The sequence below is a fragment of the Zalophus californianus genome, chromosome 3 (assembly GCF_009762305.2).
Source record: "Zalophus californianus isolate mZalCal1 chromosome 3, mZalCal1.pri.v2, whole genome shotgun sequence".
NCBI lineage: Eukaryota > Metazoa > Chordata > Mammalia > Carnivora > Otariidae > Zalophus > Zalophus californianus.
Window position 1 is genome coordinate 124,833,226 of NC_045597.1, and position 26,633 is coordinate 124,859,858.

Here is a 26,633-nt window from a genome sequence, read left to right on the forward strand (position 1 = left end):
AGCAGGGAAGCTTCGCCTAGAGGCTTCAAGTCCCCTCTTGGTCAGCCGATGAGGAACAGGAGCTGGAATTTAAGCCCAAGCAGAATGAGCCTTGCTTTTTATCGCTGCTGGCTTTCCATTGCTGAAAAACTCCTCATCTGCGAGAACCTTTTCCTTTTAGCCTCATAGTAGATGGGAAGGTACTCTCCACGCCTGCCAAGAACTTCCTGACCTCCCAGGGATTTACTTCACTCTGTAATCATCCTTCCCACTTGCCGGACGCCCACTTGTTGGGGCTTCCTAGGGGATGCTAATGCCTCTAGGTTAAGGATCTTATCTCAATTTATTGGGAGACCTCCAGGGATCCAGAGATCTAGTCCCATTACATCTGTACATTTATTTAATCAAAAACAAGTCCAAATGCTGAGGCTTGGGAAATTGCCTGCCTGGTAATACAAATCTATAAATCCCACTTCCTGCTGCTTCCAGGCGGACTGTAAATACCCTGAAAATTCAGCTTCACTGGAAATGTTTTGACCATTCTGCTTCTGGCTCAACGGGTAGCAATAAATAAGAATGAAAAGTGGTGGAAGAAAAACGGGATTAAATTTATTTAAAGCTTAGCATGGCTCCGCTCGGGGAAAGTGGGTAAGGACTTCTGGCTTGTTCCTGTCATGTCTGACTTGGTCCTTTCATTTCTGAACCCAGGCCCTCGGGGTCTGCTTAACCATCTCTTGCCTCTGTGATGACTCACCTTCAGCTCTCTGGGTGCTGGGCACAGATGAGTCACCATCATTTCAGGAGCAACAGTTGATGGAAAGAACCTCAGCTTTGCTATCTAACTAGGACAGTTACATACTGCCTGCCCACAGCAAACACTAAGCCCTGATGAGGGCTGCCCAGGAGGTACTCACCGGGCAAGGGAACAGGATATCTGAGATTGAGGGTATTCTAGGGAACCTGTCATATGAAACTGAAATCAGGGTCTTGGGGCTGCCTGAATTCTCTTGATGAGGAAAATCTGTGTCCTAAGATGGCCGACCGAGCCAGAGAGAAAGTCCTGGTCCTTGCCCCAGGGCTCTTCCAGGTTTTTCTCTCTGCTCTGCTTCCCGTGCGCACCAATCCGGGTCCTTCTCCCTGCCCTGCTTCACGCATGTGCCCAAAGTGCCAAGTATGAGGAAGTAGAAGTATATAAATTGCCCCCTTTGTGTTCAGGGCTCAGAACTTTGTTTTTTTTTTGTTGTTGTTTTTGTTTTTTTTTTTTTAAAGATTTTATTTATTTATTTGAGAGAGAGAGAGAATGAGAGAGAGCACGAGAGGGAAGAGGGTCAGAGGGAGAAGCAGACTCCCTGCCGAGCAGGGAGCCCGATGCGGGACTCGATCCCGGGACTCCAGGATCATGACCTGAGCCGAAGGCAGTCGCTTAACCAACTGAGCCACCCAGGCGCCCCCAGGGCTCAGAACTTTGGAGACCACTCTCCTCTGAGCCCACCGGCGTTAAATAAACCTCCTATCCTCCAAGATCTCTGAGTGCTACTTGGTTCTTCCTTCGGGCGATCCAGTCCAGGTTCCATAACACTCTAAAAGGGCAGATTACCATTTAAGGATGGACACATTTCCTAAAGGATACAATCCCTTCCTGGTCATAACAGCTGTAGTGATGCAAAGTAATGATTATGGTACACCAAACCCGCCCCAAGATGCTGCGATCTGAAGGCTTTCTGAGCTCGCCTGAAAATCCCTGGGAGATTCATTTGTGAATAGGCAGACTCTCAGAGCTGTTGGTGATGCTGCCTGGATTGCACATGGGACAATGTGACTAGTTGGATTACTGTGTGGCCCCAGGGAGGCCGTCTAAGGAGGGGTAAATGAGGCATAGCCATGAGCTCCTTACTCTGCTCCAGCAGACACCTGCCTACCCTGTGAACATGACCATCTTCTTTTTAGGCATAACGACCAGCTTATTCTCAACCCCACACCAATCTAGGGCTTTCTTTTATGACTGTTCCGAGGTTCCTGGGCTGCTCGTTGATGAAAAAGCCCCATTTCTTTTAGGTCAGCCTTTAAGTCTCCATCCTGTACACTGATGAACTTCATTCTAGTTGCTTAGCGTGGCATTCACAGTGCTTCCCACTGTGGCCATAGACTGTAATGTTTTCTGTCATTCTGTTATCATTGTACATGCCCCCCAGACTGTAACCACACATGCACTCACAGAGCTTTTCAACAACAGAATGAAACCAGACCCGTGAATCTTTTCTAGAGTGGGGACAGCTAGACCACCACACAAGGTAGAATTGTTTTGTTAACTTGTTTTACCTTCAGTTCAGCTCTATAAAGCAGAATTGTTTTATTTTTTTCCTGGGAATATTAATGGGAAAGGAACTGATTTTCTCCATGTCATTTGGAATGTGCCTCCTCTACGCTACCCCCCAGGGTTTCGCTTCTGGAGATGAACCGCCAAGTCAAAAGAACATTCCTTCTTTGCTGCAAGCTGATTCTTTCATGCAACAGATGCTAAGTACCTACTGTGTGCAAGATCCCAGTGAGGCTTTTGAGGATGTAAGAATGCATAGGTTATGGTCTCTGCCCCCCAATAAACAAAGTTAAATTTTTCACTGGTGATTTGGAAGATGATTACATGTGTTTTATATTCAATTCCTAAATAGAGAACTTTAGAAACCCAATCTGAATTGCACCCTTTTGCTACAGATCTGGGGCACCTTTCTGTTGGACTGGCAGTGTCCTTGCAGGGAAGGAAACTATTTTCCATATTTTGTAAACTTATGCAGCATGTAACCCCTTAGGCAGAAGCCATTATAATTAGCTCACGTTAATTAATTATGACTATTTAAGCACAGGAGCAGAGTGGCCAGTGGGCTTGGAGCACCCTCCCAGCAGCCCACAGAGGGCTGGGTGCCACAATAGGGCCATTGTTCTGCCTATTGTTGCCTTTGGCTCCCCCTTGGCATTTGTACTTAACTGCCTCCCGACTGAGTAGGTCTGAACCTGTTTACTGAGCCTCCTTGGCAAGGGTGTAACCAAATGTCCCCAGGCCTCACCAGCCTGTGGGGGCCAATTAGATCATATTTTCACTCAAATTTTGCCACCTGATTGCTCCACATGCTAGCCCTCCATGCCTCCTCTTTCTCAAAGTCTCTCTCCCTACTTGGGGTAAGTCTATAGGATGTATCAAGTATACTCAGAAAAAATTTGCAGCTCTTGGGGGTACATAGTTTGATGGTCATTTGAAACTACCACTCTGCTGCCACCCCGACTGCAACATGTCTGCATGTTGCCCAGCTCTGACTCAGCCCCACCTGGAGCAGGGTGCTGAGATGCGGGCTGGGGTCTCTGTGAGCTTTTGGGTACTGAGACCGTGCAGAACTCTCCAGTGGCCTGGGGATGCATTCAGTGCACTGGGACTTTGGCACTGCTCAGAGGGAAATGCTGCAGTGTTCCTGTCTTCCAGCACCCCAAAGCTGCCCCTTGGCCCACTTGGCCCATGTGCCGAGATCCCCAGAGCTCTGTGCTCCTCGCCATTGCTCCTCATTGTGCGGGCACACTTCATTCCTTGCAGAGAAAGGGAAAACACCCTCACCCCACCCTGGGCCATGTTTTATACCCTGAGTCCCAAAGCTGCTCTGCTTGTGCTTAAAGACCCAAAATTCTTTCTTGCAAACAGCACTTCAGCTTCTGGCTCTTGCCTTGCCCCCTAAGGGCTCAAGCCCCACTGGGCCCTCTCCTTTTGCCCTTAGTGTCCATCCCCATTCATTAAACTCTTCCTTGCTCCTTCAGCTGAAAAACAAGATGATGCAGATCAACCAGGCGAATAAACGCTTGGAAATTATTGGTGGGTCCTGGTCTCACGTGTCTGATCTCTGCTTGGGCTTAGCTAGCTCTGCTTCAAGGAAAGCACTGAGCCCCTAACATGCATATTCCTTTTTTCTGGCATTAGACAGAAAGCAACGTACAGCTTCTTGGCAGCAAGGGCCTTTGATTCCTTTTTTTTAATTTCCTCAGAGTTTCCCACAAGGATCATATGTGATAATGTGGCAAAGTTTATGCTTAAATTGAAACTGGCCATGTCATTGTAATATAAGGTTAAAACCTTGCATACATAGATGCTCCATTACTGAATGGCTATTGGCCATGGTATTTGTTATTTATCTAGCCATCCACTCAAAATATATTTAAAAGCACCTACTCTTTGGCAGGTTCTGTCCTAGACACTGGAGATACAGGGTGAGTAAAAGAGAGATAGCCTAGTGGAGAAAGATAAATGCTAAAGAAATTAATTAAAAATAATAAATAAGAAAATATCAGACTGTAATAACTGCTCTGCGGAGAATTGCTTGAGGGCGATATGGTGGGGTGACAAGGTGACTCCTTTAGAGAGGGATACCAAGGAAGCCCTCCCTGATGAGGTGACTGCAAGCTGAGATTAGAACAAAGAAGACCCCACCCATGTGAAGATCAGAGGAAAGAGGGTTCCAGGCAGAGCAAGAGCACAGTTAAGGAGGCGGGGCGTGTTCTAGGAGCCTTGGTGATGGGAAGAATACAGGATGTCCAGGGAAGGGGAGGGTACTGCCAGAAGAGGTCAGTCAGTCACCGTGAGTGACCCAGGTGGTAGAGGGTTCACCGAGGCAGGAGAGACATTTGGTTTTTGCTTTAAGAAGAATGGGAAGCAATTCAAGTTTGAAACAGGGGAGCCACATAATCTGATTTATGTTCTAAAAAGAGAATATAGGCTGTTGTGGGAGGAATGAACTTTAGAAGGGCTAGAGGTAACAGGGTGACCAGACAGGAGTTTGATGTGGTAGGACAGAAGGGAGAGGATGGTGACCGGGTGACTAGGTCAGAGCCCCGGAGCACAGAGAGATTCAGGGTCTTCGGAAGCAGAGCTGACAGGACTTGGGCTGTTTGGCTGTGGAGAGTGAGGAAAAGATGGGACTCCAGGAGGATTCCTCAACTGGCAAGGGAGGGAACAAAGCCCTTCACCAGCTTGGGATGTGGGTGGCCTCAACTAGGGTGGCTGTCAAAATATCTGGATGGTCCTTTATTCTAAGTTTGAGAGGGGAAAGGGACATGAGCATCTCCCTCTCCCTCTCGTCCTTCCTCCTTCACCCCGGCCACCCCCGCTCCCCATATGGGGTGGGGTCTCTGTGAGCTTTTGGGTACTGGTTTCTCCTGGTACAGGTACAGGAGAAACATGGAGAAAATCTGCTAGAGGAATCAATTGGTTCCAGATTTAAAAAATATCCAAAATAATATCCATGGCAGCAAGAAGCAAAGTTCAGGAGCTGGGCTGGGCATGGGGACTTGTGATAACAGTCTTAACGTTGGAATTCAATTTGTTTTACTTAAAAGTAAACCTGAGTGCCTATTCTTGCGAAGACAGCCAACCCAGTCTATCCTCCAAGGACCTGAAAACCTAGACCTGGAAGGAACATTCTGCTTTGCCAACATTTACTCTGTCCCAGTGTTTGCTGATTTCACAAACACATCTCTATAAAAATATGAAAAACCCCACAAAAGTGTAAATGTATTAAATAAGGACCCTAGGGGAGCTTAAGGAAATTTCAGATCTCTCAATTTTCTCACTGTACTTATTTTTTAATTACAGACAATAACTGCTTCTTATAGATTCTTACTGACAAATAAAAACACTGATGTCACTCCAGCCTAGGACATGATAATCTTTCCCAGACCGGGGAGTATCCAGGACTAGATAGTCATGGGGACTTTTTTTTTCCACAATGTCTGAGACTTTCTCCTATTTCTGTCTTAGTCACACATAGTTACTCATTACCTGGAAGGGCATTAAGAGCTTATCCGTGGCTACCATACATTTCGTGCTGCTTTGTTATACCAGGAAAAATGCAGACGACTGAGTCATTGCTTTCAATTAGTTTTTCATTTCCACCTGGAGCAAAGTTTTTCTATATCCATACCAGTTTTATTGCTTTCCATGTTATGCTGATCACATACTTTGTGAGATAATTCAGTCTTTTGCTTGAGGATATTAATAATATGTATCATGAGTAGGAAGTAGCATTATCAAAGTACTCTTAAACAGAGGTAAAAATGGAAATATGGCAAGATTTAGTAACTCACATTCAAGGTCTACAGAGATGGGGCAGAGAGGAAAGGAGAATGAGACAATAAAAAAACCTTGAAATCATGGCAGAGCTTTGTTACCTCTGGAAGAACTACTCTCATATGGTTTTCAAATCTAAAACTTGTTTCATTCAACAGAAATTACACACCTATTATAGACCCAGCCCGATTGTACAGAATAAGCACATTCAAGCAGCTAGTAAATAAAATGTGCTAAGTACTGCTTAAGTGTAGAACACTAGAAACAAGAGTCCTGTCTTCCAGGAACCTTCACCTAATTGGGTAAAAATACACACAGGAACTAAGTTCATGTTCAAGTTCAATGAGAAAACATGGTGGAGTGTGAGATGGGCTAAAATGAGAGGTGCCAGTGGTGCATGGATGTCAAAGACGTAGAAACAATGCAGCCTAGCTGCATCAGGATCCTGACCTCAGCTAAATGGTCCCTGAAGGACAAATACGACCTGGATGGGAGATATTAGGACAAGGCACTCCAGTGGGAGTGGGATCAGTGTGTACAAAGGTACGGCACTGGGAAGGATTAGGTTGTGCATACAGGAGGAGGGACCCACCTGGGAAGATATTTGGGGTATGTTTGGTTAAGAATTTCACCTATTTCTTTTTACTTCTTTCTAATGTGGCTACTAGAAATTTTTCAGTTGCATAAATGGCTCTTATTTATGACTTGCATGATATTTCTATTGTACAGAGCTGCTGTACCTAACCTTCTGCCCTTCCACTGGTATTTCCTGGCCTCTCAGCCCTCCTTCCTCCTCACTAGGACGCTGAGATGCTCCTCTCTGGAGAACAATGATCTGCTCACCTACTTCATGCCAGGGTGTTAAAGATCTTTCTCTCTCCCTGCAGAAAATCTACTTTCAGAAAAAGGTATGGAAAGTGAAACTAATGCATCTGGGAGTGGGAGAGATATTAGAGTGAGGATCATAATTTCAAGTGCCTAGAGGGGTCAGAAGGATAGCATAAAGGAGACCAGGCGTAGGTAGCAATAGGGAGTGGTGGTAAACAGAAGTTCACATGCCTGATCCAAAGGGGACAGCCCCACCCAACTCTAGCTAATTGTCACCATATTTGGATTTGAGCCCATTGCAGCCAGATCTTTTGATTTTTCAAGAGCAACCAGAAATCTACATTCTTATGTGATGTCTTCTGATTTTTAAGGATTTTCAATGACATAAAAACTTCTAACAATTATTATAAAGGGCCTATAAAAATCTGCTTTAGGGCTTTATTTGGCCCACTTGGCCTCATTTTCTACCTCTTTATTTATCTATAGATAAGGCCTACCTGGTGAGATGTGTGGCAACCTGGACAGGTAGCGCTTATAATATTGGCTTTGTCTCTTGATATTTGTACAGCCGGAAGAGTCCTCTCTCCTTTATAGATAAGATACTGAGGTGAAGAGAGGACAAGTGGCTTACCCATAGTCACACTGTCACTCACTCAGGATAAGAATGTCAGGTTCCTGATTCTCTAGCCACTGATCCTTTAAAACAACAGACAATGTCCTCTCTCTGCCCCCAAGGTCTGCCTCTGAGAAAGTATCTTGATGAGCTGAAACAACTTTGCTGGGTGTGTAATAAGTCTTAGAGCAGAAGAAGCTGTGCCCATACTAGTCTGTGTTGGCTAGGGGAATAACACCAATGGTTAAGATCCTTTGTGAGTCTCTCTCACATGTCATAGATTTTACTCTATGAGGATAACCACCAATCATTTACCCAGAGTGAATTGCAACCCCCAAACAACCCAGGTGGAGAAAAACAATCACAATGCTGAACATTTCTGCTATTTATGAGCAAGTATACATTCTAGACACCTGAGTCAGGCCCCACAGGGAGAAAAGGTCTTTATTCTGCAATTGACATGGAAAGATTTCCATCAGGGTCATACTTGAAATGTGTGTGCCCTCTCCCCGATTTTTAAGTGTGAATGACCTAACTCGGCCAGTAGAAAAAATGCAGATATGAACTTAGCATTCACTCAACCCAGCATTTGTTCTTTCTGGCCTCTCCTTTTACAAATATATTTTATAGCACTTAAGACTTAAGCTGCCTGCTTATGTTATTGATAATGGCTCAAAACAAATATCAGATTCTGAATAATTTCAACTCTTGCTTAAAACCCAGGATCTTCCTGGCTGTGGTAAGAGGATGGAACTTTTCCAAATTACCCAGATTGTGATAACATTGCAGAGTTAACTTTTTGGCAATTTATAAGACCACGGCTTTTAGGGTTTTCAAGTCTTTCTTTCGAGTCTTAAGAGCAAGTTCATTTCTACTCTGCTCTTTGTTCCTGTCAACGGAATGAAATTGGAAGAACAAATTTACTGTCCACCTTTTAGAGATGAGGAAACAGAGTCCTAGGGGAACTCCATGACTCAGCTAGAAAATGACAGGACCAGGTATCTCTTGGTCCTCATATACATTTCTTTCTATTATAACTGAAGCAGTGAGAATCTAAGAATTCTCTAGCTCCCATTTCCAAGAAGAGTGAAAACCCATTGCAACACGGTATACTATTACCTTGCCTTAGATATTCTGTGGGCAAAAAGGAGGTATAAACCTTCATATTCACCTTGATCTTATTCCCTAGCCTAAGTCAGAAAGATGATTTGTAACATTAATTTAAATATCAAACAAGCAAGAACAAGCAAACAAATAATTCCAAGAGTATTGAATTTGCCACAATTCTGATATCCCTGAATGACATGGAAACACTTTCCCTTTCTTTATGGGTGTCTAGGCAAGAAACCCCATCCTTCCAGACAGGCAGTCTTGACAGGCTCTTTTCCTGTGACTCCTTTTTATTTTAAGGAAAATAAAGATATAGAGAGAAGGTGGGGGCTGGTAAAGGGGTATGTAACCTGCAAAAGGGAAGGCGAAACGGCAAAGACCAAAGGAAAGTTCGGAGAGAGGAAGAATGGAGGATGAGGGCACTGGCCAAGGATGAGACACCAAACTTGAGGTCACCAGATTGAAACCCAGACTTCCAGCTTCCCTTGAGGAATTCAAAGCTTCTTTCAATTTGAAGGTGTTGAAGATTTCAACATCTTCAGATGCTTTTCTCAAGCACCGTCACCCAAGGTACATAACAACACCTTTTCTAATTCAATTTATATTTTGTTGTTTGAGACTAGTAATTTAACAGTATTCTTTTCTGCAGTTTTTCATCTTAAATTTATGGTATGTCAATTGCATTATTCTTAAATAGCCCAGCCTGAGAAGCTCTCCCCTTCATCATGCAGGTCCTATAAGACAATGTGTTCCAAGTTCCATCAGCTGAATCAAAAATGAGCTGCAAGAACGCAATCTGTCTGTCAATTGGGGGTGGTCTATAAGTACAATGACACCACGGGAGTAAGTTGCAGATGTAGGTTATGCATCTTAGAATTGCTTCAAGAAATTGGAAAAGACAACTAGCACACAATGTTTTACCAAATTCACTCAGACACTGCACCCCAGGGCCTACCTATGTACTGGCCACTGGAACTTTCTGGGTAAATATTTGTCAAAAGAAGTCTCACATCTTCATGTGGACTAACATACATCTTGTTTGGCTTATGTTTTTATCTTTTTAACAAATCAAGGAATAAAATATTTACAGATCACCGCATGGCCCACAATAAATGTGCTTTGCTGCTTTCAAGAATATATGTACCAAAACCTCTACTAAATTATTTGACTGCTTCTGAGCCCTGCGATAGTTCTCACACAAGCAAGCAGTCCTTTACTCCAAAGGTCTCTGTGAAACCCTCATTTTGCCAAGCTCTGCCATAGGACCTGGGGAGAGGGAAGAGGCAGGAGTCCCTGCTCTCATCGAGCTTATGTCCTGAAGATGAGGAGAGAGACAATAAACAATATTTAAAAAGTCAAACATACAGCTCATTAGATAGTTAAAAGTGCTGAGGAATGATGAAAACAAAACAGGGACGGGGGCTAGGAATTGTCAAGAAGGGGGAGTGGCTACAGAAGCCCTCACTGGCGGGGGCGGGGGGTGGCATTTGAGTGAAGACCCAAGGCAGTGGAGGATATGGGAAGTGGAGCATTTAAGGTAGAAAGAACAAGTGCTCAGGGCCTGAGGCAGAAGCACTTCTGATGTGGTCAAGGAAGATGGAGGAGGCCAATGAGGCTGGCAGATTGAGTGGGGAATGGTAGTTAATGCAGCCCTCAAGGTAACACCTATTATGGGTCTTATGTGGAGAGAAGGAAGAAAGGCGTCCATTCCAAATCTGATATTATCCTCCCAACAGGTAGAAATTACTGTTCAGCTTCCTTCACCTCCATGCAGACCAGCCATCTGGAAAATAAGCCACCCCCAGATCCCAAAGATGGTCATCTCTTTGGCTTGAAATACACTTTTTTTTTTTTTAATTGGTTGTGCACAACATAGGCATATATTTGCTTCATCACCTCTGCTCCATTTCCATCCCCCTTACCCCAGCCGAAGACCCCAGGGTCTTTCCTCTGGTTTACTGGAGAAGCCTTGAGCTCTTGTCCTGCCTGCAGTGTCAATAGCTTGTAACCATCCTGCACAGCTGGCCCAGTCACCTCCCTAATACCAAGAGTTCTGAGGGTCCCCTGGGATTTCTGGGAACGGCAAGAGAAAGAAGGAGGCGATGGTTGGGGCTTTGGATCCTCATTCCCACTTCAGCCCCACCATCCCTTGTTTACCAGAATGAAATACGATACCTCTATGGAAGATTTCTTTGTGCTCCTCAGACTGGAAGAAGACTGACCTAAAACAACAGCTCACATCATATTGTTCTGTCGCTCTTTTGCTCCCAAACCTTCGACGCGACTTTGCCAGTAAAATAAAGCCCAGGCTCCCACTATGCCTGGAATAAAGAACACAGTTCTTACAGTGGCCATAAGGCACAGCCCAGCCCAGCCTGGCCTCTCGTGGCCTCTCTGACCTCCTTCCACCCCTCTCCTCATCCCACACAGTCCACTCCAGCCATTCCCAAGGCTTGCCCCAAAAGCCTCCACGTATACCACCACCTCAGACTTCTGTGCTTTTTCCTCTGCTGGGGACATACTTCTGCATGTTTGCATGGCTGACCCCTCATCTTAGTCAGGACTTGAGTCAGGTTCCTGGTCAAGTGGCATCTCCTTCTAGCACCCTTTGGCCACCTCCTCTACAATGGCACCCCATTGACTATTCCCCACCCCTGCTTTATTCTGCATTATAGCGTCTATTGCTGCCTGCCGTATGACATGTTTGCTTGTTTGCTGCTTCTGTCTATGCTGTAGCTATAAGCTCTGTGAGAACAGAAACTGCGTTTTATCACTGTCCTATCCCTAAGCATTTAGTACGGTGCCTGGCCTGCAGTAGGTACTCACTAAATATTTCTCGAAGAATGAATGCATGAAGCATGTAGGCCTGGCCCTCAAGGCTCCTCACAGGCGTCTGACCAATACTCTCCAGCCTGAACTCTTGACTCTCCCTGCCCTGTCCCCAGGCCCCTCACCAAATGTACTCTTTGCCTGCCCCCAGCCAGTATTGTTTCATTTTTGCTCAAGGGGCCCCTTATGCCTGAGATGCCCTTCCTGTCACCTTCACCTGACATAAGATGCCATTTTCAAGACTCGGTTCAAAAAACACCCTTTTGAGGCTGTTCCCCAGCACCCTGCCTGGCACATGTTTCCCTCCCTGGCCCTGGAGCTCTTTATTCTCTGGTCTTTCTACAGCGCGGCTCCCCCTGCCTGCCTGCCTCCGCCTGTGAGCACGCTGGCACTCCTGGGCACGCAGGGCACGCTGCGTCTCGGACAGCGGGGACGCGGGTAGTATGTGCTCAATAAAAAGTTGATTCCAGAGCTCGGAGAAAGAAAGCCTTCTTGTCCTCCTTACTTGTATTTTTACTGGACTGAGCTGCAGTCTGCTTTGTGTTTGGGGGCTGCTAACTCACGGCAATGTAACTCGTCTTTCCTGGGAGGTTCTGCCAAGTTCTTCCCAGCCTGGCTTTTTCTGGCGCTTCTATTCTCCCTACCAACACATTTCGTATGTCCCTGCCTTCAATGCTTATAGCTAGAGAGGCTCCTTGACTTGTATCCAAATTCTTTTTTACCTGAACCTACGCCTGCACTTCCTGGTGTGTCCTGGTGACACCGGTCTGGGAGGGACTGTGGGGAAGAGACCTCCACTTGGATTATATCAGCATGTGAAATTATCTGTGACGTCCTGCAGTAAAAACACCTGTTTAGCACCATTAAGCCAAAGAATCACATATTTCTTTAATACGGAACTATTTTTTTCCACAAAGCACCTATGAATACCCTGAAAAGTTAGAATTCTGCAGCACATAATTGTGCAATGTTATCCTGGATGACACAGGTGTGCGAGAATATTTGTGAGATAAGGAATAAACTGTAGATGGTGTTGCAACTCATGCATGTACAGAAATGGAATACTAATCAGTAGCATAATAACACAGTACAGTAACAGTTAGCCTACATCTCTGTTTCTTGCATACCTGGCACTGCTCTAGAATAATCCTCACAAAAGCTCCTATGAGGAAAGCACCATTGCCGTCAGTCCCATTTCACGGGTGGGGAAATAAGACACAGACAGGTTAAGAGACATGCTGAATCCACACAGCTGTTAAGCGACAGATGAGGGCTTCAAGCCCTGGGGCCTGTTTTCAGGGGCTCTGCTTGAAGCCACCCCACTCTAGTGAGGAATGTCACGTGGGCCTCTGTGTAACGTGGGTTTATAGGAAACTTTTCTAAGAGCAGGAAAGCAGTACTCCTTTTGCACCCACTAGGCATCAAGCACGTTATGTACCTTATCTTATTTAAAGTTCTCAGTAACCTTATGAAGAAGGCATTATGATTGACCTCTCCAATCACCCAGTTAGTGGGCGATTCACCTCTCTACTGCCTTTCTATTCGCGACGGTGCTCAAAAATGGCACCAGGACCTAATGCACTCTCCCAACCGCTTGTTAAGTCTTCCTTATGGCAGGGCACCTGGGTGGCACAGGTTAAGCGTCTGTCTTCGGCTCCGGTCATGATCTCAGGGTCCTGGGATCGAGCCCCGCATTGGGCTCCCTGCTCCGCGGGAGGCCTGCTTCTCCCTCTCCCTCTGCCCCTCCTCACACCCCGCTTGTGCTCTTTCTCTCTTTCTCAAATAAATAACTAAAATCTTAAAAAGAAAGAAAGAAAGAGAGAGAGAGAAAGAAAGAAAGAAAGAAAGAAGAAAGAAAAAGAAAGAAAGAAGGAAAGAAAGAAAGAAAGAGAAAGAAAGAAAGAAAGAAAGAAGAAAGAAAGGAAGAAGAAAGAAAGAAAGAAAGAAAGAAAGAAAGAAAGAAAGAAAGAAGAAAGAAGAAAGAAGAAAGAAAGAAAGAAAGAAAGAAAGAAAGAAAGAAAGAAGGAAAGAAAGAAAGAAAGAGAAAGAAAGAAAGAAAGAAAGAAGAAAGAAAGAAAGAAAGAAAGAAAGAAAGAAAGAAAGAAAGAAAGAAAGAAAGAAAGAAAGAAAGAAAGAAAGAAAGAAAGAAAGAAAGAAAGAAAGAAAGAAAGAAAGAAAGAAAGAAAGAAAGAAAGAAAGAAAGAAAGAAAGAAAGAAAGAAAGAAAGAAAGAAAGAAAGAAAGTCTTCCTTATGGCTATTCCTTTACAGCAATTCCTTCCGGAAGCCTGGGAATGGGCTAAAGGAAAAGACCTCTCCTGGGAATGGGTGATAAGCTTAGAAAACAGGCTTGGATTTTTGGAGAAAAGGCAACAGCACCCTCCACGGGCACACATACCTCCAGGTAGCTTTTCTTTCCTTTTACTAACAAGCCTGCCAGGCCAGAAATAAACGAATACAAGTGAAAGATGTGGCTAATCAAAGACTCAGCGAGAAAGAGGGGAGGGCTGGTACATCTGCAGCCTGAGAAAGGGGGCCACTTACCACTGAGTCAGGTCTCTCTCAGAGCTTCAGTAGGTACCCTCCTCCACCCCAAATCACACGAATGGCTCCGTAATGAAGTGTAGGACAAGGATGAAGCGAGCACCATTTTTCTCTCTCCAAAGGGTAATGGCGGCAGAGTCCATATTAATCGAACCAGGCCTAAAAGGAAAGTTTCTGCGGGTCTGCATCCTCAGCGCAGAGGCTGCTGAAGGACAATGAAACCCAAGTGGCCAGTGCAAAAAATAATTTGTCAGGAGCATGATTCGCCTGGGCGTTTGCACCCTTCAGATGAGTCCCTGAAGAGGTTGTGGAACAGGGACACCTAGGCTGTCCATCACAGCTCTGGGCTTCACTCTTGGCTGATGAAACTTCATCAAAATTAGTTGGGTATTTTTCAGCCAAGGAAATGTTAAGTTTGTTGAGATTCTTAGGTAAATAACTAACCAGGAAGATAGAGGAGACACTTGCGAGCAAGAGTAAGATGGTTGTGGACCTGGAAGATTCTACCACAGGTTGCCAGGTGGGTAGCTCTGATGTCCTTAGCTCTGGAGCCCCACAGCTCCTGAGTGAGGCCCTCAGGGAAAACCCTGGGGGATTCAGTTCCATTTAGGGAGAGATCTGAAGCTGTGGATGCCTCTTAGCTAAATTGGCCAGGTCCCAACCACAGCTTCCTCAAGTAAAGGAAGCCAACGTGGCATGGTGTTGGAGCTCCAGAGAGGAAGTCCAAATGCTTCTGGGTCCACCACACATGGTTGTGCCTTTCCAAACCCCAGGGGGCAAACTTTAAATCCTATTCACTGTAGATTCGTATACTGATTAAGACCATCTTATGACAGATGGCAGTCAAAGGTTTTAAGGAACATTTTTTTTTCTTGTTCATAAAAAACTTTTCTGTGGGCTCATCCAGTACTGCCTGAACCCTGAGCTGCTCACAGGGGCAGAGATGTCTAATCTGAGCCTTGCCTTCTCTTCTTGCTACTTCGTCCTCGGGGGAGGAGGAAAGGCATGGTCATGCTCCCGCTCAGGGAGAGAGTCCTGGGACTGGAAGCACCTACACCTGGTCAGGGAAGGATCTGGCTTATATGAAGGTTAACAAACCTCCCACAGCCTTCCCTTTGAATCTTTTGGTTTGTTCCCTTTTCACACTGCTTTCTCTTACATTTTTTTCAACCGAGACTTAGAGACATCAGGGTAGCATATTCCTGTAAAAGCCAGTTTAAAAAAGTGCCACTTTTCAATCCACAGAGCAAAGGATCTTCCTGCTCATGCCCAGCAGCCCTGCTTCTGGGCCAACGTGTTCAAGGTGCAGTGACAGAACCCAAAGCCAACCTTTCCCTGAAGCTTCTGGGCAGAGGAGAAATCCCCAGGGCTCCTGGAAAGGAAGTGAGGTCATGGTGAGGTCATCCCATCACAGCAGGCGGGGGAGTTCTTGAGGATCCGAACCTTCAGGGGAAGAAAGCTTTTCAACCTTAAGGTTGCCTGTATCCAAAAAAAAAAAAAAACCACCTGATCATTTCTCTTTCCCCTCCGAGCTTTTGTCTTATCTTTTCCTTCCTTCTTTCTTTCTTTTTCTTTCTTTCTCTTTCTTTTTTTTTTCTTTCTTTTTCTCTCTCCTTCTCTCTCTCTCTCACTCTTATTTTTCTCTTGGCACTGTGAAACCAGGTGCTCTGGACACCGGGGCACAAATGTTTTATTCCTTCTTGGCTCTGTGCCAGGCCTGGCTGTCGCTGCCCCAGGCCAAGGCAGCTGCAGGTGACTCACTGTCTGAGTCTAGTTGCTGCAGATTCTAGGCTGGGTTTGTTTCTTTAGGAAAACTACAGCATCGCCCTGGACTTGCCTTAAGTCAAAGCTTTCTTTGAGATCTGGGACGTTTTTGACCATTATTTCTAGCACTTAGCACAATGCGGGGCACTTAGTAGGCACTCAAAAAATATTTGTGGAGTGAACTGAAGAAATAAATGAATGATTGAATGGCGCGTTTTACATGGATTCATGTATATGATGTGTATCCGTTGGGGTCCTCCAGAGGAACAGAACCAATAAGAGATTTTAGATATGGATATAGACATATAGGTATTTATTTTAAGGAATTGGCTTATACGCTTGTGGGGACTGGCAAACCCAAAATCCACAGGGCAAGCCAGCAACCTGGAAACTCAGGAGGCAGGAGGTGATACTGCAGTCTTGAGTCAGAATTTCTTCCTCTGCAGGAGATCTCAGGTTTTGCTCGTAGGGCCTTCAGTGACTGGATGAGGCCCACCCACATTATTCAGAGTAATCTCCTTTATTTAAAGTCAACTGATGGTAGATGATAATCACACCTCCAGAATACCTTCACAGCAACACCTAGATTAATGTTTGATTGCATAACTGGGTGCTAACCAAGCCTAACCAAGTGACACAGAAAACTAACCATCATCTCTTGTGTCAAGTTACATCCATGGGAACAATTACCAGCACCACCACAGAAAACCTGCCACCAAACAAATACCACATAATCAAAACTCAGTAAAACTGAGTTAAAAACCTATACCCCAGTTCTGGCCCTGTGCTGGCAGCACCAAAACGCTTAAAACACATGCCCTCAAGGAGACCACTTTCCAGTAGGAGAGAGAGTCTGATAGACAGATCATCACAAACGAGTTTAATACATGCTCTAATCAAGATGTAGATAAAGCTTGCTCCCTGCTATTTAGAGTTGGCATCCTCGAAGTGGTCAGAACGACTTGGTAACTCAAGAGAAATTCTGATGTCTGCTAAGCTAATATTACAACCTTAGCTGCCCTGCAGAGAGAGTTTCAAATACCTTAAATAAATGGGCTGTGAAATGGCCACAGGGTCTTAATGCCAGCAAATGTCAAAACACCCAGGGCGATCTGGGTATTTGGGGAAAGGCCTGCCAGGAAGCCACCCTCGTTCTGCTGCCTGCAGCTTTTCCTGAATGCCGGTCAGACCCCTCCCTGCCCCAGCCTTGCTCTGCGTTAGAGCTGAAGTCCTCAGAATACCTTCCCCAAGAAACTGATGCTTGGGAGGGCAGGTTAGAGCTGCAACCCTGTCTGCTGCCTCACCTAGGGTACACGAGGCCCCCGGGCTAACTGCAGCAACAGTTCTATTTCTGGAAGAGCGGCACTGCATTCTGTTTCCCTCCCCTCGGTGTATGAGCAGATGAAAGGCATCTGTTTACTTCAGCAGGGCTGATGGCTTTTAGAGTGTGCATCTTCTCCCCCTCCCCCCAATATCCATTGTCAAATTAAAGACTGGGCTCGATAGCTTTAGTTGCCAATGCATGGCTAACACCAAGTCGGGCTTGTCTGATGTACCTCTTGTGTCCGGCATAGAAATGTGCAGATCACACAGTGAAGGGCCAGTGCTTCCTTATGCCAGCCCATGCGGTCAAGTCCAACAGCGAGACTCCCAAGTTGAGGTTGCCCTGCGTTAAATCTGCTGCGGAGTCACGTGGAAGCACCGAAGCAGGACAGCGGTGGATCTCACAGGTACAGAAAAAGCAGCAGGGATGCTAAAAGGTCATGTTAAGATGTCAGTTCCCGGTGGGTCGGAAAAGAATTCAAAGACTCTAACCTGAAGCATCGGAAGAGCCTGGAAGGAAAGTCTCAAACCTTATCATGGTTCTCAGGAGGATGGGATTGGAAGGGGGCACAGCAGAGCCCGCATTTTTTTTTTTTTACTTTGTACACTTCCACATTGCTTCAATTTGATACAAAGGATATACGTTACTTGTGTAATTAAGACATTAAAAGCTAAAATTACCTTTTTTTTTAAGAAAATTGATTGTTTAATCCTAGCACAAGAGTAGCAATAAAAGCGGGCAACACAAGATTACCAACCAACTGACCCCGTTGGCAAATACCCTTGACCTCTTGACCCCACCAAACACACACTTTGATCTTAGGTTTCTTGATGTGGAGTTTTAAAAAGCACGACCCATCTGGGGCCGTCCATTCCGACCAGTGCCGGCCTCCGGGGGCCCTGCCTAAGTCTGAGGGACGGCGGGTGGCCGTGGTCAGCCAAGTGTGTATTTGCCCACCCAGACCGCGCCTGGGACTGACGCACGGTCTAATTATCATGCCGAGCTGCTGCTGGAGGCGGCTGGAGGGAATTGGCATCTGCTTTTGCAGAGCACAATTTCTGCAAATAATTAACCACCAGCATTCTTGATTCTCTCTAATTAATGAAGAGGAAGGCTGGAATCTTCAAAGTCCACGAATGTCACGCTGCCATTGTGCCAGGATTGATCTCCTTTGTTCTAAACCGAAGAGCATGCCTCTCCTGCCTCTCTTAATTCTTTATAAATTGAATTTTTCTATTACTAGTTGTGACAGCTTAGTAACATGACTTCAGAAATTCACCCGCAGTTCATGCCAGTATTGGAAGACTGAATAATGATAATTTTTTAAAAAGAACCATAATGGAACAAGCTTTCTGTCTCTGACCGAGAATTAATCATAGTGAGGAGACACTACTGGAAGGACAGTCATTAATTAGCTCTACTGGATCTTGCTAGGTGGAATCAGAATTACTGGGAAGCTGCAAACCGGGGAAGAGGAGATCCTTCCGTTTCTCTGTCCATCTCTACGTGAGGCCGGGATGAAGATGATGGGGCTTTGCTTCCAGAGGGTCAGGGAGTCAGGAGGGAGCCACAGAGGAGTTCAGTTCAGTGGGGGATGCGGATGTGTTAGCCGGGAAGCCTACCGACTCTGAACATCTTGGAGGAAAAGCAGGGGGAGTGGTTGTTTTCACTGCAGAGGGTCTATCTCTGTGACCTTGCCTGAACATATAATGAAACCATACAGAATGGATCCTTTTCAAACCGAAGTCAGATCACTCGACCCTAAAGTCTCCAATGGCCCCATTTCTCTAAAGAAAACAAAGCTTATACATCAGTCCTACTGATCTGGTCCCTGTTTCCTCTATGACCTCATTTTCTCTATGTTCCTCCTTACCCACTCCATTCTAGGCATACTGGTCTCCTTGATGTTCTCCCAACACTCCACTCAATGCTTCTACCACGGGACCTTTGCACTGGCTATTCTGTCTGTCTCTAGCACCACTTTCCAGATACCTATTTGGCTTCCTTCCCTTCCTCTAAGACTTTGCTAAACTGTCACCAGTTAATGAGGCCAACATTGACCACCCCATGTAAAATGGGCCCTCTCCCCCCAGCCCTCCCCATTCCTCCTACCCTGCTATATTTTTCTCTCTTACCTCCTAACATACCATGTAATTTCCTTATTTATCATGTTTGTTGTTGAATATTTGCCTCCTCCACTTCCTACTAGAATATAAGCTCCACAAGATCAGGGATTGTCATCTGTTTTGCTCATCAGTGCATTGCCAGCACCTAGAACTGTGCCAGTTCAATAAATATTTGCACAGTGAATGAATCAGTCATCATACTTCACAGTGTTTGCTGGTATGTGTGAAGACTGCATGGGCCCATCCAAGATGATTGCTCAAACATCTTATAAAGGCTGGGGTATGAGCTGTTCCTTTTTCTTTCTTAAGTGTTTAGATGAAGTGCTGTTATTTCTTCTGGCTGCCAAATGTTAATAATTAAAGCAAACAGCGTGATCAGAGTTAAATATTACTTGAGTTGATTCTTTCTTTTCCAGTGGCTCCTGATAGAAAACACTAGCATGGAACTGGTCGAGAATGAGGCTGTTATAAAAGGGGGTTGGCTTTTGTACCCAGCACCTGTGTTCTTCTTCTTTAAGTCCATAGAGAGTCCTCTTTAAGACTTTGGAGCTATTGTGCAGCCGAAATCATGACAGGGTGAAATGTGTCCCTGGTGAAATTTAACAGTGACCCTACCGAGGGGGAAGCATTCATAGGCACCCAGAGAAGAGGCAGATTTGCTGAGGGTAAGGGGCCAGGGCCAGAGCAGAGTTTCAGGCAGGGAGTTACAGTGAATTTTTACATCTGTGGATTGTTGCCATATCTATGGATTGTGTCCAAATCCCCTTGCGCCCTTCCCACTCACGTTTCCCAATAATGGGGCCATAATAGATTCCTGCTCTAGATTCCTTCCATTAAAGAATGCTGACTGAGTCTTGCTTCCGTCTGGGACTTACTGGGGATTAGATAAATCTGGAGGAGTTGCAGGGTAGACTGATCAGGGCAGTAGGAAGTGGATAGATCCAACCTTCCATGCTCTACTTAATTTGTGCCTCATACCAATCCAGTCCTTCGTTCAGAGGGGCTGATGTCATAGGAAAATATATGTAAGTTCAGTTAACAAGTCACCTGGTGCTAGGCTAGGTGCTGAGTCATGAAGTGTAGACTGTCGCCCTGATTCTGCAGCTGCTGGGTGAGTGACTTTGGCCATTCAGCATCCTGTACCATGGTTTCCAACTGAGCTTCTTAATACTTTACAAAATTCTTTCTCATTTATTCCTCTGAATAACCTCGTCTCTTACTTTAGAGATAAAGAAAAAAGGCCCAGAAAGGTTAAGGTACTTGCCAAAGTACTTTGGCACTGTTATTAAGAGGTAGGACTAGAAAAAATAAAAATGAGAACTACCATATGATCCAGCACTGCCACTTCTGGGTATTTATCCAAAGGATATGAAAATAGGATATTGAAGAGCTACCTGCACTCCATGTTCATTGCAGCTCTATTTGCAATAGCTGAGATGTGGAGACAACCTATCGAAAGATGAATGGATAAAGATGTGATACATATATATGTACACACACACACACACACACACACACACACACACACACACACACAAGAATACTATTCAGCCACGAGAAAGAGGAAAATCCTGCTATTGGCAAAAACACAGGTGGGCATTATGCTAAGTGAGATAAGTCAGACAGAGAAAGGCAAGTACTGCATGGTTATTATTCATATGTGGAATTTTATTTTATGTATTTAATTTAAATTCAATTAATTAACATATATGTATTATTCGATTCAGAGGTAGAGGCCTGATTCATCAGTGATGATTCATCAGTTTTGTATAATACCCAGTGCTCATTGCATCACATGCCCTCCTCAATGTCCATCACCCTTCCCTCCAGCAACCCTCTGTTTCCCATGATTAAGAGTCTCTTATGGTTTGTCTCCCTCTCTGATTTTGTCTTGTTTTGTTTTCTCCTCTCTTCTCCCATGATCCTCTGTTTTGTGTCTTAAGTTCCACATATCAGTGAGATCATATGATAATTGGCTTTCTCTGATTGACTTATTTTGCTTAGCATAATATACCCTCTAGTTCCATCATATGTGGAATTTTAAAAAACAAAAAATGTCAAACTCACAGAAACAGAGGGTAGAAAAGTAGTTTCTGGGGGGGTGGAGGGTATGGGAAATAGGGAGAAGTAGGGAAAAAAAAGAAAGGAGAAAGAACACCCACCCTATGTTCCTCTTGGAGCTACAAATGGAACTCTTCTTATGAGTAAAAAAGCATTTTACCAATCCACAGGGGATTATTATTAAAGGGGCCTCCCCAATTTAGAGAATGTTCAGCGGTCAGAGCTGAGAACTTGAACTAAGTCTCATGGCAGTAAAAGTATGAACTACTGTGTTTTTTTGATATTCTGAATTCAAATTCCAAGGCTGACATTTAGAGCATCCCTTCAAAGCCAAGTTTGGTACAGTGCTCTGGTTCTAAATAGCAAAATTGACCTTCCCTCTTAGACTCAGATTCTAAATTATTCTGAAGATTCTTCCTCTTAGACTGTTCCGGACAACCAACCTGAAGCAGGAGCCTCCAGGACACTCTTGCTGATTTACAACCACAATCTCGCTAAAAGGAATGGAAAAAAGCCAGGCGAGTTTCTGTTAGAATGAGTGGCATGAAATACTAACATCACGACAGCTTGGCATACGACTCACTGGCCAACTGTGGGACAGCCCTCCCTTTCTTACTTCACCAAAATAGATCATTTGTTAGGAAACTGAGGGAGCCTTTTTCCTCAGCCTCCATCCCCAAAAGATGAAGGGAGAGGGCTGCTGACCACGCTCCTTAGCGTGTGCCTGCATGTGGCTCCCAAACACCAACACTGGGTCAGCAAGCCTTTCCTTGTGACGTTCCATGTCAGTGGTCTGTCTTTGATGAGTGTCTGTGACTGCTATATGCAGAGCCCTTCTGTTTCCTGCCTTTATAGAAGGAATAAAGACTGGGCAGGAGACACGCAGTAAGCTCCAGCTGTCCCTGCTTAAAATACAATGATTATCTAATCATTGTGAATCAGCCATTTGGGTTTGACAAAACATTATCTAAATGAAGAAGGAGGTCTTTTTCCCTCATCTTTATTTTCTCCCAGAAACTTGACCCCATGCTATCAATTGGTCAAATATTTATTGAAAACTCCCCCTACCTCATCTTACACAAAGCCAAGGGTGCAGCAAGAAGCAAAACCTTACAAGTTATTAAAGACTTAGCTTGGAAAATATGGTGAATATTTGTTCATCAAGAGTAGAAAACTCAAATGACTACAGGGGCCAGGTGGGCAACATGAATGAATGAGGGCATGAAGCTGTTTTCATGACAGCTTCTTAAGGTATCTTTTTTGGACACAGATACATTTTCTTTGTATATTTAATAAACAGGAATATTATTTTCTCCACAAAATCACAGCCCTGTTGGTCTATATTCAGTTTTTACATTTTTTTTTTCATAGAGACAAATGTATCTTCTTCAACTCTCCTGTAAGACAACAGTAGGGTTAAGTGCCAATTCAAATGACAACCAACCGCAGAGTTAAGAAACAACTGGGAATGATGCTACACGGAAGTGGTGGGGCTGTGTCCAGTCGCAGAGCTTGGGGGTTATCACCAGGGAGCAGCTGCTTATTAAGTGCCATGTTGCCTTATTCCTGAGTGAAAATGGGGGCCCAGAATATATCTTCAAATTCCTCTAAAACACCATTCTTCCCTACACAGGTCATGGAGTATGTTGCTGTTTTGGTCTCTTAGATTTCTTTAAGTTTGTCTTGTCCTTCTGTTTCTCCCAAGTGGATGGGAGGCTCCCCCTGAAGGCTGAGGTTTCCTCCATTTTGCCCACTCATAGGGATGATCTGAGCTCTTTGTACATGGCTTCTGGGCAATGGTTACGCCATATTGTCATTGGGCTCATCATGACAGAGAGAACACCCTTCATGTGGTCTGGATTATGCAGAGTGATGCACCAGTGGGTGAGTTTTGATTCTCAAGGAAAGCAGACGGATCTCCAAAGTAACATGTGGGCTTCATTCAGGTAAATCTGAAAAGGTCTCTGTAGTAGATTGCAAAATGGTCATAAATACCTTTCTGGCCTGTGTGCTGGCCTCTTTGCCACTCCTTCCATCAAGAAATCTATTTGACTCTGGGCTTGACTATGTAACTTGTTTTGATCATTGAATATTAGCAAACATAATACAAGTAGAGACTTGAAAAGCATTGGTGCATTGCAGCGTACCAGCTCTTCCTTCACTGGATCCATGAGAGCACCATAAAAATAAGCTCAACACCCCAGCGACAACTTATTAACCACCAGTCATGTGAGTGAGGTTCATCCTAGACCAACCATCTGGCCTAGATGAGACTGGTAGAAGAACCAACCAGCTGAGCCCAGCCCAAATTTCCCACTCATAGAAATGTGAGCTAATAAGTGATCCTTGTTTGAAAAACCAAAATCATGCCTTGCTCTCCAATCCAATTGAAGAATAGAGTCTGCCCATTGCCATCAATTTACTCCATGCTGAGGTAATGATAACTCCACAGAGACATGAGGAAAGTGCCTGTGAGATCACAGAATCGCTATGCAAGGACACCATACTGGTTCCCTCCTCCTATGTGCCAAGTCAGCCCTCTGACTGTTTTAATGCCTCTGATAATACCAGTAGCCCTTGAAGGTAGTCGCTTCCATCTTAGGTCAGTTTTGACTCTTAGAAATGCTTTCTTTACATCGATCCATAGTGTCTCTCCTATGACTTCAACCCAGTGGTTCTGGCTACAGCACAAGGTGAGTAGAACAAGTCTATCTCTGTACATGGAAGTTCTTCACATTCTTGAGCATAATGACCACACACAGCATACCTAAGGATTCTCTGGCTTAAACTTCTCTTGTTCCTTCAACAACCTTTTTATAGGACATGATTCCAAATTTCTTGACCATCCTACTTGCATCATTCACTTGGGCCCCAGTATGTCTCCACGTGGTGCGCCGAACTGAATACAGCTCTCCGTTGTGGTCTGACCCCAACAGAGTAAAAGAGGCATGACTCACTTCCTCACCCCAGATGGCACCTGGATTTTCATGTGGCCTAGGATCATGTTGACTTTTGGAGCAGGCCCTTTGTTGACTAAAACTCATAAGAATTTTCATTCAGACTGTTGTAAAATTATGTCTTTCACACCCGAAAATTAGATTTAGGCCATAGTGCCAATCTTCAAAATTCTTTAGCAGCTTCTATGGTTTTAAAATACATTCACAAAATTTTTGAATACTCCTCCCTTCAAGGGGTAAAGCTTAATTCCCCTCCTTGAATACAGGTGGACCTAGTGACTTGTTTTTAATAAATAGAATAAAGTGGATGTGATGGTATGTGACTTTAAAGATTAGGTCCTAAAAGAAACTGTAACTTTCTTCCTTTCTTGGCTTGCTCTTTCTGGGGTAAGTTTGTGCCACATCTTGAGGATGCTCATGCAGCCTATGGACAGGCTTACATGGTGAGAAACCGAAGTCTCCTGCCCACAGCCATGTGAGAGAGCCAGATTCGAAGCAGATCCTCTTCCCTAGTCAAGGCTTCAGATGACTGCAGCCCTGACCCACATCCTGACTGAAGCTACATGAGAAACCCTGAGCCAGAAACACCCAGCTAAGTTGCTGCTGCATTTGTGAACTAAAGAAACTACAAGATAATAAATACTTGTTGTTTAAGCCACTCAGTTTTGGTGTGGTTTGCTATGTAGCAAAAGATAACAAATACATCTTGATTCTGTGGTTGGATATCTTTCTTACCCACCCATGCTATTCACACAAGGAGTAAGCATGCCCTTTCTTTGTATATCAAAACATACAATTGATACAAATTATAGGTATGACAGAGCCCTTGGAGATACTACTAGAGGCTTCCTTAAGATCATCACTGGTTCTCTACACAGCATCCTTAGATATAGTGCCTTAGCCAGTTCTTAATACACCCTGCTATAAGAGGGAGACAACACCAGATATTGGTGGGAAGACTTGAATGGAACCTTTATGAATTATAAGAATTCAGATGGGCCCAGAGGGATGGCAGGTGTGAGTGTATTCAGTGCACACAGATTCCTATATATAGGTCAGATTCAAGGGACAACAGAGAAATAGCCGGACCTCAAGCTCTTGAGGAGAAGTACTATGCTTGTCTTGTTTACTGTCCATGCCTCAGGTCTAAAGAATAAAGAAAGAAAGGCTCAGTAAACTTTTTTTTAATAATAAGATAATGAAAAAATGGAGAGTTTGAAAGATGAAGAGTAAGAGAAGTTTAGATATGGCTCAGTAAAGAAAGGCTCAGTAAACTTTTTTTTAATAATAAGATAATGAAAAAATGGAGAGTTTGAAAGATGAAGAGTAAGAGAAGTTTAGATATGGAAGCTAACCAGAAGAGCTTCATGGTCAAAATACTTTTCTAGGAGTCAATTTTTCAGTTGGAGAGGATCAACATCTGCTTGAGCTTTGAGCAGAGCTTAAGCAGGGTTGACACTTGGTGCGACAAGGAGGTACAGAGAAGACTGTGTGTCATAAACTGTGACTCCCAAATGTCACTTAAGGTAGGCAGAGATTAGTTCAACCTCAGCAGTCTCTTGAAGAAGTATCTGTCTTGGGGAAAACTCTATGGGGGGTGGGGGCAGAATGACTCACCTAGAAAGGCAAGAGCTATGCTGGTAATTGATCTTGGAGTCAAGGTTACCAGGTTAAGCCTAGATCTAAGCTGAGAATTTGCATGGAAGACCAGAGTATGTAGGGATGTGAGTAAGAGAAGAGACAGCCGAGAGGCATACAATATGTATGAACCATGCATGGTGTCTGCCTCAATTTTAACAGCTCCTTTGTTTCCAAAGTCTTCCAGAATTGGACTGTGCTCATTGGGCAGCACACCCCAGCCCCAGCACGTCCTTGCTCCTGACTCTTTTCCTCTGACCTAATTTCCCGGTCCCCAATATTTTTGTAGTTCATCTATTGGCAAAAACATCAGCTTTCCTGAAGTTCAGATATCAGTCCTTAGACCACAACTCAGCTGGGAACCTGGTAAATCAAGTTCTGTTTAGCAAAGGGCACAGGTAAAGACAGGACTTAAATTAAAATATCCTTTTCTGGATGTGGCTGATTTGTTTGTGAGATTCATATTTTTATTAATACAACAAAATGTATATACTGCTTTAAGTATGGCTGTAGTTGTTGGGAACACACACAAAAATCAATAATATAAGATTCTTACATTAAGAACCTCAGAGCCTAGTAGGGGAGAGTCCAAAATCTGTGCTTCTATGGTGTGTGTGTGTGTGTGTGTGTGTGTGTGTGTGTGTGTGGCGTGTGTGTAGTGATACAAGAACTAAGAGTCGATCGTGGCCTATGGAGCATCATAGATGGAGGGACTAACTGCACAAATGTGTGTGTGAGCTGGTTGGGAGCTTTGGAAGAGTG

The 26,633-nt window shown here is 44.4% G+C and overlaps 1 protein-coding gene across 2 annotated transcripts in view; it reads right to left on the reverse strand.

Annotated features, from left to right (window-relative positions):
* ITGB6 (integrin subunit beta 6) overlaps nt 1-26,633 on the reverse strand; it is a 128,859-nt gene that overhangs the window by 99,222 nt on the left and 3,004 nt on the right. Inside the window, exon 1 of one of the 2 annotated variants that reach the window (XM_027590923.2) lies at nt 14,002-14,121. The exons of the other annotated variant lie outside the window; for it this stretch is intronic. The gene's annotated coding sequence lies outside the window, so the exon portion shown is untranslated. Of the gene's footprint in view, nt 1-14,001; nt 14,122-26,633 lie in introns of those variants that run through there. 2 annotated transcript variants of the gene reach the window in all.